Genomic DNA, 14,206 nt, shown 5'->3' with positions numbered 1-14,206 from the left:
GAAGCAATATAATTGTAGATATATTATTTTCTTACTAAGAGAGCCCTGCTTTTATCTGGTCAAAACACATGGTTAAAAATTATTTCACTGGAGGGGGGTGCCTGGGTGGCTCAATGGGTTAACCCTCTGCCTCCAGCACAGGTCCTGTGATGGAGTCCCATGTCAGGCTCTCTGCTCAGCGGGGAGCCTGCTTACCCCTCTCTCTCTGCCTGCTTCTCTACCTACTTGTGATCTCTCTGTCAAATAAATAAATAAAATATTAAAAAAAAAAATTTCACTGGGGGCTGTCATGATCTAGCCAAAGTTTTAAGTAAAGCTCCCTCAAAGCTCCCACCCTCCTCAAGGAACTGCCTTCTTTTTGTTCTTCCTTCTGCGGTCAAGTTCCTGGGAAAAATAGTATTGTCCAAAATTACATGCTAAAGATGGCAGATCAGGAAGCCAGTGTGAGTCTTGGTCGTTGATGATTTCCTTAAGCAGTTGCACTAACCTCAACTGCTACTTCCTGACTCTTATTACTTGATAAAAAAAAATCCTATTTGTTTTAGCCACTGTGGATAAGTCTGATAAACAACTGATACAGGCACTAACGTAACACTAAAACAATAGAGGCAATCACAGCAAAAGATCGAATTTGGTATAGAGTATAAGCATCACTTAGAATCAACATATGTATATGGAATAAAAATATCTAGATAATCTAATTTTGTTCACTTAATTCTTTAGAAGTTAGCCTACTTCGATTTTCATTATTTTCTTCAAAGATAAATTTAAATTTTTAAAGCTTTTTATTTATAGTCTCTTTAGTCTTTTTATTTATTTTCTTATTTTATAATATTTATTTATTTTTAGTCTCTGTATCATACTGATACAGATGGTTCATGAACTATTCTTTGAGAAACACTGGCAAACTCTCATAAAGTTCATTGAAGATCTTCTCTATTATCAGGAGCAGCATTCAAAGACCTTGATGTTTTACTTTATTTGAACTTTATGCTTCTACTTCCCATAATTTTAGCTTTTTACTCCCTCCTAATATTTTATCCCTATTTTTCTCTCTCTGTTTTTACATACGAGACTTACTCTCATCATTGCAAAACTTGCCACATCTAGGAAAATAATAATAATGACTAAGTGCACTGAAGAAGTATTTTTCTAAGTCACAATCAGTCTAGAAACTGTTATATACTTTTGGGAATATACTCTGGATCTAGTACTTCAGGTGGTTTTTCAGACTTATATATGAAGATGGCAATTTTTGAGAATTTTTCAAGTTGACACTTTATAAGCATTATTCCTCAGAATATGTTGGTGCAACAAGACTCTTTATGTCCATCTCCTGTCTTAGATTTTGGCATTAATTTTAGAAAATGTTTCTTGGCCTTTCCTTGTTTTATTTAAGGAAAGCCTATTTATTTAAGGCCTATTCAAGGAAAGGCCTCCTTTAAAGGAAGCAAGGAGGCTAGCAATTATAAAGTACTGAGCAGTTTCTCCTTCCTTGCGCATATTTAGTGATAAGCTAGAGAAAGCAAATGTCAGCTAATTAAGGTAGTTTCCAGTTCCATGTTAAGTGACAACAAGATGATAGTTTGAAATTGGCCTTGATAGGTATGTTTTATCCCACAGAAATCAGCAAAGGGTACAAATTAGGATGCTGTTTTTCTTTGTTTTTACTAGAACATCACTGCCTATAAAATTATCCATTTTATCACCTTCAACCCTGTAAGAGTTTGAGTCATACCTCACATACCTAAGAGGGCAAGTTGATGGGAGAAATTGAAGGAAGGAAAGGGAAGGGAAGGGAAGGAAAGGAAAAAGGGGAGGAAGGGGCAAAGGGAAAGAAGGGAAAGGAAGGGAGGAAGGTGGGGAGGAAAGAAAGACGAAGGAAGGGAGGAAGGAGGGAGGAAAGGAGGGGGAAAGTAGAGAGGGAGGAAAGGAGAAGACATAGTGAAATCAATCAAAATTTGGACCTGCCTTGTTTTTAATTTCATTCAAAATTTAAAAACAAACAACAACAAGAAAACATAAATTGGAGTGTAAAGATGTGAAATAGAATCTTTCTTAATAAAAAAATTTTTAAAAATTATTGTCAGTGCCATAACCAGCTTCTACTAAAATTTCTTGGTTACATTAAAATAGTTTTACTCATCCTTCTTCAAATAAAATCTAGGCATTTTTGAAAGATGGGATGGGCTATACGAAAGTCTGGTGTGGAATAGTTCTAGAACAAAGTGAGTCATATAAATGATTACTATGTTCTGTGAGACAGAGATCATAGGTTGCTGAGATCATCACAATGGAAAATATTGATTTGCTTATAAGAAAGTAGAAAGTCAGAACTGAGTCAACCCTCAAAGAACACTACAGAGTGATGCCCTATAAAATCCTACAAAGACAAGCTGCATTGTTAGGCAGCCACCACGCAATCTGGTTTTGCAAGATGCCCTTGACTGATGCATCAAGTCAGCTCTCCTCAAATCAACATCGTATATTAATAGTGAAGAAATAATTTTGTAATTGCTTTTGTTTATGTCAGTTCCAGGGAGTCCTCAAAGCAAATTGCAGAGCAAAATGGGATGAACTACTAAATCAGCAGCACTCCAAAGATAACAGTTCCATAGGCTATTGATAAAGGATATTTATCATGATATGATATAGGACATACAATACATACACACTGGTTAGAAGTCTGTATTTTGAAAGTCAATCTAAACAAGCATGTCACACACTGTGTAACAGACTTGGAGAAAGGGTTTCAACAAGGATATGAACTTTGGGAAGATAGATATGACAAAGAGACACTGTAAAAAATGCAGTCACCATCCCTTCCAAAATAATACAATGGTATCAATTATTTAAGATTATTTTCCTGGGGCACCTGGGTGGCTCAGTGGGTTAAGCCGCTGCCTTCGGCTCAGGTCATGATCTCAGGGTCCTGGGATTGAGTCCCGCATCGGGCTCTCTGCTCAGCAGGGGGCCTGCTTCCCTCTCTCTCTCTCTCTCTCTCTCTGCCTGCCTCTCCACCTACTTGTGAGTTCTCTCTGTCAAATAAATAAAAAAAATCTTTAAAAAAAAAAAAAAGATTATTTTCCTTAGAATGTCCTAGTGAATTAATTACAATATTAGTAATTTTAAAATAACAGGGTGCTCGCTTCGGCAGCACATATACTAAAATAACAGGAAGATTGAAGTAGACTAGGCAGTCATAAGAATGTATTAGCTGTGTATACATACACATGAAGTGATCTTATTTGATTCTACCCTTTATATAAATCTGTCTCAATGGATGTCTGGTTCCATTCACTCTCACCTATATATGCCATGAAAGACATTTTTCCTATTAGTATTAACACTGTTAATATTATCAAATGTTCTAACTACTGAACTACTTAACTAATACTAGAGAGTAAAGTTCACCTAACCTCATACATATCAAATACTCACTTGACAGAAACCTAAGGAAGTCGAGAAATTAAATAAAGGGTGGATTTCACGTTTACTAGGAAGACCAGGTGTGGAGGAAACAGAGGTAGAGGTGTGGATCCAGGACTCACATGTATTAGAACTCTTTCTACTTACCCTGCTTCTCTCTGGGTTTTGGCCATATTCTCTTCCCCCATTCAGTGGGGAAAATGGACACTGCCAGGACATAATTAACATATTTCATGCGCTGGGAATTCAGAAGCAAGAGAGTATCTTTTTAGCCCTCCCAGCAAAGAAAGAATGCTTCAGCAATTTAAATTATGCGCCCATTTTTTAAAACAATCACTGTGAACCAGACAAGAGTCCATCTGTAGGCCTAAATGAGGGCTTAAATCAGACTCCTCCTACATCTGGGAGTGGTTTAGGTGATATGATCGACAGCCTCACCATTACCACAAGAAAGGTAAATTCAAATATTCCCCAAAGAAAGAGATTTAGGGGCAGACCAAATCAAGAAGTATTCCCTATCCCATGTAGCAAAAAAGGCAGATTTGGTTTCTGGTACATTTTAGCTTCCCCACATAAGTAAGCAGAATTCTAAAAGTTTTCTCCTATTCACACAGGGAATAGTTGATCATATGAAACATTTCCAGCTTGCAAAGTGTTTCTTCACAGTCATCATCTTATTTGCTTCAGGCAGTTCAAGTAGATTTCTGTCACTTGTAGCTGAGAGGTCTAATTCACAAAGGTATAATGGACATAGGTTTCCACATTTAGTTCAATTAATTGTAATTATAATGATTCCAAATGTGAAAACTGAGACTTAGAGATATTTACCAAGTACCCAAGGTGAATGAGCATTTTCTTGCAGAATTTGAGACCAAAATTCATATTTTTCTTTTCTTTGTTTTTAAATCTTGTATGTCTTTAAATCTTGGTTTAAATCTTTTTAAATCTTTGAAACAGGCCCAAATTGTGATTTCACTTCCCTATTTGCTTATTTGTATTTATTTTAATTTCTGTATTATTATTGGCCTGCCTTTTAAGAGCAACAATGCCCCCCCTTAAAAAGGGAAGAACCCAAGGGTTGCATTCATTTCAATGAATATTTATAAATTACCTTTTGATCAATTAGAAACAATGACTCCATTTACACTATAAGACTTCTTGTTCTTGATTAATTTCCCAATTTGTATCAAAAGAAATAGAAAGTCGCCTTGGTTCTTAAAACAACACTGTTAGGTGAACATATTGCTCAATTTTCTGTTCATTTTGTGGAAGAAAATCAAGTGCCCTTGGCCTAAGACACTGTTCAATGTTGCCAGGAAAAAGAATGCTCAGTAAGAACATTTTGTCCTGAAGAAGCAAGGAGGAATTTTACAGAGTTTTAGTAAGAGGGGGTTATATAAAATTGAGCTAACTTGGAAAAGAGTCGATCAATATCAGTTCTGAAAGAGGGAGAAACTTTTCTGAAGGTTTGCAGTTATGTGTTGGTAAATGATCAAATGATGTCAGGAGAACGATTAGGAGCTAAGGTGATGCATAAGTAGGGTAAGAGGAAGTAACTTGGGTGATAAGGACAAGCAAATGCCACATTTGAAAATTACCAGTCATTCAAGGTCCCTTACAGTTCTATCCTAGTTTATGGGAATATGGAGTCCTTCACCCTCACTTGTGTTTAGGTAACATGTCTAGACTGCATTTGAAGAAGATTCTACTAATGCATCTCCTTATTCATTAGCAAGAAGATCTAGCTTTTAGGTTTCCTTTTTAAAAATAAGTTATTTTTATTTCATTTGATTAAAATCCAAAGCCTAACCAAATCAAACCAAAACATTAAAAACCCTCTTTTTACTCTATGTCACTTAAAAAAAAAATTGAAAATTAAATATACCTCTGATTAACCTTGATCTGTATTCTGATATAACCTGTAATTGGATAATTATGAGGGTATAGAGCTTGATTAATGTATGAATGTAATATAATATATGATATATGTTTTACTATATTATAAATGTATAATTAATTATAAAATTTTATAATTATAAATTATATAATTGTAATTTATAATAAAATAATTATATAATTAATTATATATTGTAATATTATATGTTGTATATATATAATATATGATCATTAAAAGGATGAACTAATATCCTAATTTAATGTTAATTCATCTAAAATCTATGTTTTAAAATAGATTATTTGGAAAATAATATCAATAATTCTGTCCAGGGGAAATGATGTAATAGGGAATCTAAAAATGTATGGGAGTTGGATAATATTCATTTTGGAAATTCATTTTCAATAAAGTATCACTGCTGTACTGTCCATCATATCATATGCTCAACAGATTTATAGTGATCTTTCTTATGTAATAGTATCAGGGTAATACAGACATAATAATCCAATACATCAGCCTAATTTGAAACTGTTAGTTGTTTTAGTTAATAATTTAATTAAAATATATCCAAATTGTTAGGTATTTCGGTGTATTAACATGGTGACAAAACAGGTTTAACCAACATTGGAAGGTTCTCTGCCATCACCACAAAACAACACAGAAGGAAAAACAAAGAAACCCAGAGATATCTATCTATGCACAGTGTGTACATTAGACCCACCTATCTTTTGGGTCAGACTGGTTTTGAAAACAGAGTGTTTGTATAAATAAGTACAATCACCACAACAGAGAATCTCTCTGTTATGAGAATAACAAAAAATTAAAATATATCAGTTACTTCATTTTTCCCACAACATTGGACTAATCTGAGAAGCATACATGTTTCACCCTGTCAATATTTCATTATCAATGCATATTTTAAGCATCTATTTTAGACAAACGTCCGTGTAATACATGGTGCCCTTGTGCCTATAAGGAATAGGAAGCCATTTCTCTAATTCTAATAATTAAGGTTTACTCAAACACAGCTGTCTGCCATTGGATTAAATTTAAAATACATGCAGTAAAAATTATCTAAAGTAGTGAGCTTGAAAGCTAATAGTCAATTCCCTTTAAGACAATTCCCTTTAAGAATAAATTTAAACGTTTCTTCTCTTCTGACTCAGAGACTCCCAGAAATAAATGTAGCAGGGGAGTAACATTAATTGCTTCATCCAAAAATAAAAAATTTGTAGGTATCAAAGCCACCAGATAGCCTAGCACCCAACCTTTCCTGTACTGTACCAACCCAGTGGCATTAAACTCTTGCCTGTTGAGAGGCAGAATTCCGCAGTGGCTAGCCCACTGTACAGATTCTAGAGACAGCTCTCTGGATGCAAACACTGACCCTATCAACTCCCTGTCTTTAGGACTTTAGACAAATCACTTAAAGTATCAACCTTAGTGTACTTACCTTGCAAAAGACAGAAACGAGAAATAAAAACCTACCCATAGCATTACTGAAATGGTGAAGTAGTTGCATAGGTTCGAAACACACTATAACAGGAGCACCTGGGTGGTGCAGTCGGTTGGGCGTCTGACGTGGGCTCAGGTCATGTTCCCAGAGTTCTGAGATCAAGACCCATGCCTGGCTCCACACTCAGTGGGGAATCTGCCTCTGCCCTCTCCCTCTTCCTTTCCCCCTGCTTGTGCTCTCTGCCTCTCAAATAAATAAAAATTAAAAAAAAAAATAAAACCCTCTAAAACAGTACCTTGTTCATATTATGAACTGTGTGTGTTCATATTATTTTTTATCCCTATTCTAGGTGTTCAGAGTCTCTTTCTATGGAAGAAAGCTTTTACATAAAATTTAAGGCATAAGCCTGAAACAGAGAGAAAAAAAATAGAGGTGATTAATGATTAATTTGAGAATCTCAAGGAAGTAGACTCAGTAAGTGTAGTGATTCCCATCAAAATCCAACCTTCTAGGAGCATGTAAGGAGACATGAATTGAGGGCTAGACTCTTATTTTCTTGTTCTTTTTCCTAAAGATATATGTTTTACTATTTACCTCTTACCCTACTTTCCAGCTACTTTTAGAGTACCGTATGGGTCCACTTTCAATGTAGTTTTTTTCATAGTATCAATTCTCAGTTTCCAAGCAAATACAAATTGGACTCTTGACCAATACAGGGATTTGGAATTCTGACCTCCTCCCATTCCCCCATGCAGTGGAAAATCCACATACTACTTTTGACTCCCCCCAAAACTGAACTACTAGTAGCCTACTGTTGATCAGAAGCCTTAGTGATAACATAAACAGTCAATAAACACAACTTTTATTTATTATGTGTTTTATAGACTATATCCTTACAATAAAGTAAGCTATAGAAAAGAAAATATTATTAAGAAAATCATAAGCAAGAATACATGTGCAATATGGTGCTATATTTATATATAAAAACAATCATGTATAAATGGACTTGTGCTCTAAACCCACATTGTTTAAGAGTTAGCTGTCCTCAGAAAATATTTAAATTTTCAAAATAATTTTAGTTATCATTCTACAGATAAAATAACCCAATTTAAAAGTGATTAATTGGTCTTAAGTCACACAAGTAATCATAATTGTTAATCTCGTGCTAGAATCAACCTGTAATTCTTCTGAACTGTTTCATACCCTTTTCCCTGTTCTAAGGTTTTGAGTGGTAAAACTACAAGATTGAAATACTTCCTTTGGAATCCCACTATATCAAATCAATCAAGGTCACATTTAGTAAAAAAATAGTAAAATATGTGAACTATAGAAAAACGAAAGAAATTAGTACCAAAAATCTATACCAGGCTGTCCAAGGTGAAACCACAGAAAAAGATTTAGAATGCAACTGCCAAAGAAAATTTCATATTCTGAAGTTATCAAAAAATTTATTTTTCTAAATCAATTTTCTACTTTGACATTCTATCTCTCCACATCAATGGTACCATTCTCTCAGTGTGAATGACTATCTGGGGGTTTATTCTAGACTTTACCTTTTCTCTTACCCCTACATCTTTGCAAGAAGCCCAGTTATTATACTTCAGATTTCCCCTTCATCTCATCCTTCCTCCTTTCCTTCCACAATCTCTACCTCACCTCAAGCTCTCACCAGCTTTGTGTGGATTATCTCCTGGCTTCCTTTCTCAATCGTCTTCTGTCAGAGGCAGTGAATTCCGAAATTTTAGGTTGAAATAGTAAGGCCTTATACAATGTACCCGATCCGCATTTCCAACCTTATTTCTTACTATCCTCCATCAGCACTCTGCCTTCTTCACGGTGCCCGAAACAGCTTCTTGTACTCAGCAATTGCTAACATGCCTTCAAGTTTCCAACTCCTTTTCTTCTTCCTCTTCATTCCTTAAGATTCAAGTATTTCTTCCTCTGAAATTGCATATTCTGGATTAGCCATGGGGGAAATTTTTGGTTTTTTGTTACTTTTCCTTCTCAGATTCCTTTCTTTGCCTCTCACAAGAAATAGAAGGACAGATGTTCCTGGGTTGGCCAGCCACAATATCCCTGCTCCACTGACAAAAGTTATTGGTCTATTTATGGATTTAGCCTGTCCAATCAGACTCCTTTTGTAATATTTTTCTTACTGTGCTAACAAAGAAGCTCTTTATTTTTCCTGGCACAAAGAACAGGAAACATGTGAATCTAGGTCAGACAGTACCCATATTCTCCATCAGATGTAGGGTAGAGAATGATGCTAGGTAGTGAGGAAAAGCAAGTAGAAAGATAATATTGGCAGAGTTGAATTGCTCTCTAATCCCTGAGGTTCCCAGAGATATTAGGGTTACTATAGAACTTCCTTTCACTGTGAGAACTTCTCTTTTGTCTTTCCAGCATATCTAATTTTTTTTTTTTTTTTTTTGTATAAGTAAGTTAGTTGCATTTCTGTCACTTGCAACCACAGAGTCCTAATGAGGAACAGAACCTACCATGGACTACATACTATCAGGGCACTTTCATTTTCTGTTGTATTCATTTTATTCCCCAAATAAGACTGAAAATTGTTTTCTTTGTGGGGAGGGAAGACAATGGTGCCTCATGTATGATTCTGCAAAATATTAACACAATAATTAATACATAATAATCAAATAACTATATTAACAGATGACTTAGTAAGCTTTTAAAATAGAGCAAATTTAAACAAATACACAATTATAAACTTTGAAATAATAATTTTTTGTAAATTTTAAATTTTTTTCTCATAATAAAATTATGAATTATAATGTTTGACTGCAGTTCATAAAACTGCATATGAATATTATCATTTGCAGATGAAGGATATAGTATTCAAATGATGAAATTTTATCAAGATCACACAGTTGTTATGTGACAACTTTCTCAAAAACAACAACAAAAGTAGTAAAAAAGGAATGTCCAACCAAAAGTAATTCAATAAATTAAATTAAATTACTTCATCATTTTTGTTAGTATCATTGTTTCCATTTATTTATAAATTCCATTATTTATATTTATTGTTTCTGCTTTTAACAATGAATCCCAGGGGGCACCTGGGTGGCTCAGAGTGTTAAGCCTCTGCCTTCAGCTCATATCATGATCTCAGGGTCCTGGGATCGAGCCCCACATCAGGCTTTCTGCTCAGCAGGGAGCCTGCTTCCCCGCTCTCTCTCTGCTTGCCTCTCTGCCTACTTGTGATCTCTCTCTGACAAATAAATAAATTAAAACAAACAAACAAACAAACCCAATGAATCCCAGGAATTAAAATTTTAACCACTGTAAAAAATAGATATCTTTCTCTTTTATCTATTTATGTTTGTCCAAGAGACACTAAGTCAACTGTAAAAAAGAGAGTGAGTCTGTCAGTATGGCACTCCAGGATAAAGAATTGATTCTTAAGCTTTTGACATTTATCATAATCATATACCATGAGCATCAACCACTGAGACATTTTGAAGATTTTCCTCCTTTATTAGAAATAAACAGTCAAAATTGATGTGAATCAGTCTTATAACATTTTCCCTGAGTACTTCACAGAGTACTTGGTGAGAAATGAAACCTTTCAAAAATATGTGTAAATATTTTTAAGTTACAATAAATTCTAAATCATAGAAAGAGTGTGAAATTTAAAAAGGCAACATTCTGGGGGGTTTTTTTTTTGAGTAAAAAAAACATCTAGTTTAATCTCTTTTTATGAAAATTCCAGCATAAAATTAGGGATTAGTTTCATCTACTGAATTTAGTATCTGCAAAAAAACAATTGCAACAACAACAAAAATCCCTTCTTGTTTAACTCATGCACCACATCTCATTTTTCAATAAAAAGTTCACCACAACATTAGCGCATATATCATTTGACTAGTTTTCATTATCTCCATTGCTATCACATACAGTCAACCATCATTTCTCATGTGAATTATTTCCGTGGACTCTAAACTAGATTTATACTGTCCTTTATACCCCACCTCCAGCTTTCTGATCTACATACAGTGTCATAGGGATCCTATTAAAACATAGATTTTGTCCCTCCTATGCCTTCTCAGCTTGCTTAGAGAAACTATAGCCTGTATGGTGACCTATTCTACCTGCACAACCTAGCAATTACTTCCCAGATTCCCAATTACTGAATTCTTGTCATGCTTCCAACCACCCACTCTTCCCAGCTCTTCTGTGAACATATCTCACATGCCCACAACTCAGGGTATGTATTTTCTCTTTCTCTCTGGAAAGCTGTGCCCCGTTATTTATACATCTTGCTTATTTACTTCCTTCAGGTCCTAAAACAAATGTCACCTGTGCAGAGAGGCCTTGATGAACTGTTGTATGTATTAGCCATTTTCCTGTAATATGCCTCACTATCTCAGGGTCACCAGCTAATATGCTGAATGTTTATTTGTTTATTTTCCATCTCCATGCACTACGATATAAGCTTCATGAGGGCAGGGACATTGCTTGTTTTGTTCACGGACATATCCTCAGAAGCAATGAGGTTCAAAAATATTTACTGGATGAAAGAATAGATAAATAAAAGAATGAATGGAAAAGCAGCATCTATAATTTTTACTGAAACGTTTAAGGATATACATAGTTTTCTAACTTTTTTCTAACTTTTATCATTACTTCAATCATTTCCATTTCAAAGTTTGTTATTTTTATTCTAGATGATGGTGACAAATGCTACCACTGGAGTTAGATGTGGACTTTAAAATAAATGTGACATATATTTGTATTTCTTCCAAGTTACCAAGTGATTGAGAATGCATCCTTTCCAATTTGAGCCTTCAGCAGAGATCACATTGATTATAGTCTTGTGAGAGCTTCTGAAGGAGAAGACTTGGCTTCCTAGGTTGCTGACCCACAGCAGCTGTGAAATAATACATTTGTGTTGTTTTTAGGCTGCTAAATTTGAGATAATTTGTTATGCGGTAATCAATAACTAATCAGAGGAAGTAATTTTGCATGAGCTTATTTGTGCGTAGAACTTCAGAAGTACATTTTTTTCCTGGTGTTTCCTAAACTTATTTATTTATTTATGCATTTATTTAGGCAGTGCAGCAATTTATCATTAGCAATACAGTTTCCTCCAAAATAAATTTTTCTTATCCCTCAAAGGCATCCTCACCCAGATCTAAGAATAATCAATACTTCTTGAAAAGTTTTTTTCTTTTTTTTTAATATAGAGGGTGCTAGATAAATTATTCCATCACATATTATATGTAAAGTTTAAATATTGCTTTGAATTATTTATCATGCTCAGTTGGTTTCTTACATAATCTATTTTACTGATGCTAAAAGAAATTGTTTATCGGTGGAATTTTCCATTTCCCACTTCTTCTAGGGCCTTTTTGATTGTTTATTCTGTTTTTGGTTTTAGTACACCGTTTGAGATTAGTCTTTGCCTACATAATCACTTACCTAATTTTATGACCACTACTTTTTTTTTCCTTCCTGACTTACCATTGTTTTCCTTTAATTTATTGCAATTCTTTCTTTCTAAGTGATATATTAACTTTTCTTCTTTTACTTTATGTAATTAAGACCTTATGTCCCAAACAACAACAACAATAATGCCGAAGACCACCAAGGCTTTACTGTCATACTTCAACAAAGTTCCCTTAGCACATTTGTATTACAACATAGTAGTAGGTCGTTTGTAAAAATAAGAAACTCAAAAGGAGACTTTCCTTAGAGAAAAAAAGAATTGGCTGAAACTAAAGCTAATGGAATTTGGAAGTCACAAACTTAGCATCATTTAACCTAGAATTTCTGTCTCTAAACCTTCGTGAAAGAAGTGGGTGGTCAATATCTTGACTAGAAAGAGCTTATGGGATCAAGTAAAATATATTCAGTTTTCAACAGGTGAAGAATGAAAACAGACAGAATCATGATTTTAAGATCATCTGTACTAGAAAGAAAGCAATTATTGTGCCTGTTTCTCCTACACGGTTGAGTTGCATCTCTGTGTAATTAAAGGTTTGCTGTAACCTGGAGGAATACCCTTCATCTCAGTGAATTCCTGAAAGAAAACTACTATATTTTTTTCCTCCATGACTTACTGATATGTCTCTATGTATACCCTGGAGCTTAATTATGTGTCTTCAATATAATGTAAGGCAAACTATTAATTATTTGTCCTTAGAGGTCTTTACCATAAGATACAAGAAAATAGAAACAGAATGACTTTTCAGTCCTCAACAACCACAGCACTTACCTTCTTTTTTCAAGTTATTTTCTACACAGGAACTAGCCTTCAATTCAGCAGATATGTTCTATTGTAAGTGATTAACTTCCTGATCTCATGCATGTTCAAGATTTAGTTTGAGCCAAGTGACATTGAAAATCTCTGAAGTGAAAAATGGCTTAATAGCAGTCATTTTTATTGCCGAAACTAGCAGAATACGGGATTTATTCTTATTAAAAATAATAAACAAATAAAATTATTCTTTTAAGAAATGTTAACCTACATTTGGGTTATTGTTCACTAGAAGGGAATATTTGTTTCTCGCTTCCCACATTGTTGTTGCTGCGAAATGGAGAGAGGTGGGGAAGGGGAAGGGGGAGGGCGAGAGGGAGAGAGGGAGAATCTTAAGCACACCCTACGCCCAGTGCAGAGCGGGATCTCACATCCCTGAACTCATGACCTGAGCCAAAATCAAGAGTCAGAAACTTAACCAACTGAGCCACCCAGGTACCCCGCCCACATTGTTTTTAAAAATATCAAATGTGTTTGCATATAAGAGTTCATCTTTTCCAAACCTAATTATAATCATACTTTTCATCATATGTCTAGACTTGAGACAACATAATATTATATATTATACCAACTAGATTGCCTCTTAACCCAGGTGTGGACCTGCAGCTGACATAAGTTCATATTTGTGTTCAGTTGTCTGTTTACTCTCCGTGAGAACAGGAATTAGCCTTTTATTTTTTTTAAAGATTTTATTTTGTTTATTTGACAGAGAGAGAGACAGTGAGAGAGGGAATACAAGCACAGGAAGTGGGAGAGGGAGAAGCAGGCTTCCTGCAGAGCAGGGAGCCTGACTCGGTCCTGGGGCTCTGGGATCATGACCCGAGCCGAAGGCAGGTGCCTAATGACTGAGCCACCCAGATGCCCCATGAATTAGCCTTTTAAAGCCAGGGCTGAACTTCTCTTGTGATCAGTGGAACAAATTGATAAAGTTGACAATTTTATTTTATTTTTTTTACTGCAGGTAAAGCACATTCTCACCGTAGAAAAACTGGAATACATAATTGGGTCACATGAAAAAGTAAAACCAGGTTCTACATAGAACACCTCTGTTACTATGATTATGTTCTTCTAGGTTTTTTTCCCTTTATATCTACATAAATCAATATACACACACGCATTATATATTTTGTGTGTCTGTGCATGTGTGTGC

This window comes from Neovison vison, chromosome 12, assembly GCF_020171115.1.
Source record: "Neovison vison isolate M4711 chromosome 12, ASM_NN_V1, whole genome shotgun sequence".
NCBI classification, from domain to species: Eukaryota; Metazoa; Chordata; class Mammalia; order Carnivora; family Mustelidae; genus Neogale; species Neogale vison.
The sequence above is the reverse complement of the archived record's forward strand: the minus strand, read 5'-3'. Positions refer to the sequence as shown.